Source organism: Marmota flaviventris, chromosome 6 (assembly GCF_047511675.1).
Source record: "Marmota flaviventris isolate mMarFla1 chromosome 6, mMarFla1.hap1, whole genome shotgun sequence".
Taxonomy (NCBI): Eukaryota; Metazoa; Chordata; class Mammalia; order Rodentia; family Sciuridae; genus Marmota; species Marmota flaviventris.
Window position 1 is genome coordinate 104,944,675 of NC_092503.1, and position 6,260 is coordinate 104,950,934.

At 44.4% G+C, this 6,260-nt stretch overlaps 1 pseudogene; it reads left to right on the top strand.

Annotated features, from left to right (window-relative positions):
- Positions 1-2,054: 2,054 nt before the first annotated feature.
- LOC114080882 (transmembrane and coiled-coil domains protein 1 pseudogene) lies at positions 2,055-3,838 on the top strand (annotated as a pseudogene).
- The last annotated feature ends 2,422 nt before the right edge of the window (positions 3,839-6,260 follow it).

Genomic DNA, 6,260 nt, shown 5'->3' on the forward strand with positions numbered 1-6,260 from the left:
AACCTAGAGGAATTAAGTAAAATAAACCAGGCAAGGAAAGAAAAATGCTTTAACCTAAATGTAAAAGATAAAAAAAAAAAAAGTTGAAACTCAGAAGAAGAAAGTACAATAGTGGTTAACAGAGGCTGGATGTGGAGTGTGAGAGTAAATAGAAAAGGAAAGACATTGATCAATGGGCACAAAGTTTGTTAGATAGGAGGAGTAAGTTCTGATGTTCTTTCCATAGTACAGCACTTTCCATAGCACACACCATTTAAAAATGTGTTCTACTGAGCTATATCTCTAGCTATTTTTATTATTTTATTTTATTTTTAAGACAGGGTACTACTTAGTTGCCTAGGCTGACCTCTAACTTGCTAACCTCTTTCCTCTGCCTCCTAAGTAGCTGGGATTAGGGGCCTGAGGCACAGTGCCCTGCTGGGAGAAAGGTTTTAAACTGGGAAGCTCACAGAAGCAAGAGGAAAATGTCCTTTACAATTCTGGTTTAAAGGTTGACCATGTGCTGCCTAGGGTGTACAAGGACCTAGGTCCAATTCCTAGCACCATCCATATGCACAAATGCTGTGGGGACTTCTCCCTCTCCTCATTGCTTCCTTACCATAGGCTAAGGAGGGAGAGCTGGAACCCAGGAATGTCTGGTCAGAGAACAAGCTCATATTAGGGTAAAGGGGGTGCAAGAGGGGAGAAGACCCCCCTTCCCCCATGCAGCAGGAGCCCAGGGGACAATGAGGGTGGAACTGAGAGAAATCACAGGAAGAATCTCTTGGCAAGGAAAGTCTTCAGCCTGCAATCTCCTGAGCGCTGGGTGAAGCCACAGTCCCCACAGCGGCTGTGGGCATGTCCCTACCAGCTCCTGGCAGGAAGAAAGGAAGACCTCCAACTCCAGGTACTGAGGACTCCAGTGACTTCGGGGAGAACACAGGACTTCGGAAGCCTGTAAACTGTTCCCCAACACGGGTGGGAAGCGATCCCCTTGAATATTGCTCAAGGGAGCAACCTGGGAGACAGCCCCGGGAGCTCGGCAGCGTCGAGAGTAAAAAAAAAAAAAAAAAAAAAAAAAAAGTCCGAAAACCAACCACAGGGCAAAGAAGCGGCAAGGCAAGGTGCAGCAGGGATCTAGGTCTCGGGACAAGGCTAGGGTGGGGGTGGGGGGTGGGGGACCTTGAAAAGCGGAGTTGAGATTCCCTGGAAAACTGGCTGCGTCCAGTCTCGCACCACACCCCTCCACCACCCAGGGTCCCTGCACCTGAGCGCGTCAGTCCCGGGACGCTCAGCTCTCGCTGGAACCAGCCCGCAGCCCTGGAATCTCACAGCTCTGAAGGTCCACAAGGAGCCTACTCACCAACTGAGGCACTCTCGGGAGCACAGAGGACAAGGAAGGCCAGGAGCTGAGCCCCATACTGGGCGAGTCTGCCACCCCTTCAGCAGACCCGACAGATGGCGAAAAACTGAAAGTGCTCTGAAAAACCGCATGAGCAGAGCCAGTGGTTGAGTGGAGGAACACTGACCTCACTCTGTCACTGTTGCTTAAGTAGCAGCTGCTGGGCAGGGAGGAGTGTGTCTGAAGGGTGGGGCTTTCCCTCCCAAGTATATTTTCTTTTTAAAGCATTTTTTTAAGAGAGAGATAATTTTTTAATATTTATTTTTTAATTTTTCGGTGGACACAACATCTTTGTTTTATTTTTATGTGGGGATGAGGACCGAACCCAGCGCCCCGCGCATGGCAGGCAAACGCGCTACCCCTTGAGCCACATCCCCAGCCCCGTGTCTTTTCTTGACAGGATTCCTGTACATCCTTAGACGTTCTTGAGCAACAATGGAGGTGTAGCTCAGTGGGTAGAATGATTACCTGGTATGCACAAGGTCCTGAGTTCAATCCCCATGACACCAAAAGAAGAAAAAAAAAAAAAAAAAAAAAAAAAAAACAAAGTGCTAAGGAAGAGTGATGAGGGTAGGCATCTCACAGCTTCATGCATAGTTGTTGTTTAGATGCCTGCCTAATCTTTTTTCCCTTTTTTTTTTTTTTTTCACAAATAAGTATCTTAAGTCTACTCATGGAGCCTTTAGGCAGTATCTGGACCTTGATCCTGGAGGACTCTGATCCTGGAGGCAAATTCTGAGATACAAAGTTCTGAAAGGAAACAGAATCAGAACAAGTTATTTTAAATGGCCCATGTGCTTTGGAGAACATGAATGTAATTGGCCAAGGCTTGAAGCATCTCTTTCCGCACCACTGCACAAGGTCATCAGTGTCCACACATGAAGCTGAGAAAATCTGGGCAGATGGAGGACCTGAAAGGGATCTGGAAAGTCAGACCACATGTGCTGAGATTGATGGTGTTCCTGCCCATCCTACAGCTCTGAATCTGTTGTGCAGCAGATCCAAGTGCCACCAAAGATGAAGAGGGCAAGGAGTTTGCATAGTATTGGGGGGCAATTCAGAAGCCTCAAAAACTAACCTCCTTAAATTATCAAATTAACAGGAAATCTGGGCAGGAGATGTCAGCGACTATACATTCAGGCCCACCCAGGTCTTCATCCATAACTGATGCTTCTACCAACTCCACGGTGATGGAAATAGCTTGTGAGGCTGCTGCATGTCTACCAGAAGAAGAGGCAACTGCAGAAAGAATCAAGAGATTTGAAGTAAACAACCTCACCAGACTTTTAGTTTGGTGGCCTCCACCACAGATGGCAGCCTCCACACAGACTCTGTGAATGAAACCAGACCAGCACAAGAAGGCTGCCATTGCTGACCTTGCAGCAGAAAATTCTGAAGCTCACAGAACAAGTCAAGATTACACAAACAAGCCGGGTGCAGCAGTGCACACCTGTACTCCCAGCAGCTCAGGAGGCTGAGGCAGGAGGATTGTGAGTTGAAAGCCAGCCTCTGCAGAAAGTAAGGTGCTAAGCAACTCAATGAGACCTTGTCTGTAAATAAAATACAAATTAGTGCTGGGGATGTGGCTCAGTGATTGAGGCCCCTGAGTTCAATCCCTAGTACCCAAATAAATAAATAAATGAAAGATTACACAAACAACCCAAGGGACAACAATGTTAATGAGTATTTAAAGCTTGCCAACACTGCAGACAAGAAACAGGCCACTGATATCAAACAGATATCAAACAGAAGAAGCATCAGAAATCTGCTCAAACCATCCTTCAGCTACAAAAGAAGCTTAGTATTACTACCAAAAGCTCTCAAAGGTAGAGCAGAAGGCATCCTCTGGCAGCCCAAAGGATGTCTTCAGGAATGTGCACTGAGATCTGATGAATATAGGAGGAAAGGTGCCTGGCTTCAGTGAAGGTGTGGTGGATAGTGACAAAGGTGGCCTTTCCAGCTCCTCCCAGGTTAATCATTCATCAGTAGAAGCTGTGATCTCAACACCAGAGATCCACATTCCTATTTCAGAACAAAATTGGCAGTGCAGACAACTCCCCTAACCTGAAGGACCTTTTTAAGGGAATGATGGAAGGGGTTGTCTTTGGGAATGATTTAGAGTAAGAACAAGTGGATAATGAAGAAGAATTTGAATTTTAAATTATTTTGAATTTTCAGTAGAGCCCAAAATATGGTAGTGAGGAAGATTATTCTAATGCCACTTCAGGCTCAATGTGAGTCAACTGGTGCTGTAGCTGTAGGGTATCCAGCTCCAAAACTAACCTCCTTGACATGCAGGATTTAATGCACTACTCAGGATTTGATGCACTACTACATGAGATGGAAGAGATTCAGGAAACCCAGGCTAGACTACCATCCCCCAGTGAACCACAAGCCACACCAAAATCAAAACCTGTGTTCATTTTATCTTTATCTCCCCTACAAATCCCTTTTTAAAGTTAAACTAGCTGGGTGTAGAGGTATATGCAGGTAATCCTGGCTCCTCAAGAGAGAGAGAGAGGTAGGAGGATCACTACTAAATTGAGGCCAGCCTGGACAAATTAGCAATACCTTGTCTCAAAAAATAAAAAGGGCTCAGTGCAGTGGCACACACTTGTAATCTCAGCAACTCTGAAGGCTGAGGCAGAAGGATCACAAGTTCAAAGCCAGTCTCAGAAACTTAGCCAGGACCTAAGCAACTTACAAGACCTTATCTTAAAATAAAAAGTAAAAAGGACTGGGGATGTAGCTCAGTGGCTAAGCACCCCTGGGTTCAATCCTCAGTACCAAAAACCAAACAAGGGCTGGGGATAATTGCTCAGTTGGTAGAGTGCTTGCTTTGCATGCAAAAGGCCCTGGGTTCAATCCCCAGCACCCCAAAAAACAAACAAAATAAAAAATAAAAAGGGCTCAGGATGTATCCTAGTGGTAGTACACTTAGTGGTAGTAGGTACAGTACGTACAGTAGGTTCAATTCCCAGGAAACAAAGGAAGGAAGAAAGAAAGAGCTATACTCATAATTACTAACCATTCTGTAAGACGTCTAGCCTATATTTTTTTCTCTGGGTGGAAATGTTATAAATCACAAAGTTCTGGGTTGGGGTTATGGCTCAGTGATAGAGCACTCGCCTAGCACATGTGCGGACCTGGGTTTGATACTCAGCACCACATATAAATAAATAAAAGAAACATATTGTGTCCACCTACAACTAAAAAATAAATATTAAAAAAAATAAATCACAAACTTCTGACAATATCTTTGGCTCACAGTCTGTGTCTTTGTGTGTGTGTGTGTGTGTGTGCGCGCGCACGCGTGAATGCGCACGCCTATAGGTATACATGTATGTCTTGAAATTGAGCCTGGGGGTGGTGTTCTACCACCTGGCTATATTCCTAGTTTTTGTTTGTTTGTTTTGATTTTTGCAGTACTGGATACTGGGGATTAGGGATTGAATCCAGAGGTACTCTACCACAGTATCACAATAAACCCTTTTATTTTTTGAGAGTCTCACTAAATATCCCAGATTGGCCTCCAACTTGCCATTCTCATGCCTTAGCTTCCCAAGTTGGAATTACAGGCATGTACCACCACACCATGCTTACATTCATTTAATTAATTTATTTACTTATTTATTTATTATACTAAGAATTGAACCCAGGGGCACTTCACTATTGAGTTTTGTCCCCAGACATTTTTTTGTAAATATTTATTTTTTAGTTGTAGGTAGACACACAATATCTTTATTTAATTTTTATGTGGTGCTAAGGATTGAAGCCAGTGCCTCACATGTGCTAGGTGAGTGCTCTACCACTGAGCCACAACCCCAGCCCGTCCTCAGACTTTCAATTTTTTTTTTTTAATTTTGAGGCACTGTCTCACCAAGTTGTCAAGACTGGCCTTAAATTTGCCATGTCTCTGCCTCTCAAGTAGTTAGGACTACAGGGTGGGCCACCATGCCTGGCTATTATTAATGATTTTGATTAAGATAATTTATTTTGCACAGGAGGCATTGGAGTCCAGGCCCATTCTTGGAGAGTTTATTTTCATTAATGGAGGTCAGAAGAATGACCTTTGCTGCAGAGTGGGAGAGAAAACCCAACTCCCCTGACACCTGGTCCCAAACCCTTTCCTCTGTGATATCTACCCTCCTTCTGGACTTCCCAGGTGAGCCAGCTGCAGCACACTCTCATTCTGCTTATCCCCCCCCCCCTGCCCCCCCCCCAAAAAAAAAGACTTTTACTGCTTTAATAATTACATACAAGGGCTGGGTTGTGGCTCTGTGGTAGAGCACTTGCCTTGCATTCATGAGTCACTGGGTTCAATTCTCAGCACCAATATAAATAAATGAATAAGATAAAGGTCCAACAACTACTAAAAAAAAAAAAAAAAAAAAAAAAATACCAGGTTGGTTCCAGGGCATTGAGATGACTGCCAGAGAGAAAAATCTTCAGAGGAGGCCCTGCAGGTTTGGGGCCCCTGATGTGGGCCACAGTCCAAGAACTGGGACTCTATTAAGCTTAAAACAAATGTAAGGAAGTGAAGCAAAGGTCTATGTTTCCCATGATGACAATTCCAGACGGTTTGTTTTTGTTGTTTCTCTTTTCTTCTTCTTACTGGGGATGGAACCTAGGGGGGCTCTACCACTGAGTTACATCCCCAGCCTTTTTAATTTTGAGACAATTTTACTAAGTTGCCCAGGCTGGCCTTGAACTTGTGATCCTTCTGCGTATTCCAAAATTGCTGAAATTACAGGTGTCTGCCACCAGGCCTAGTTTCCTAAGGCTTTAAAAAATATATATTTGTGGTATATTACATGCATATGCCAGGCATATGCATGTAATCCTAGTGATTTGGGAGGTGGAGGCAGGAGAATTGTGA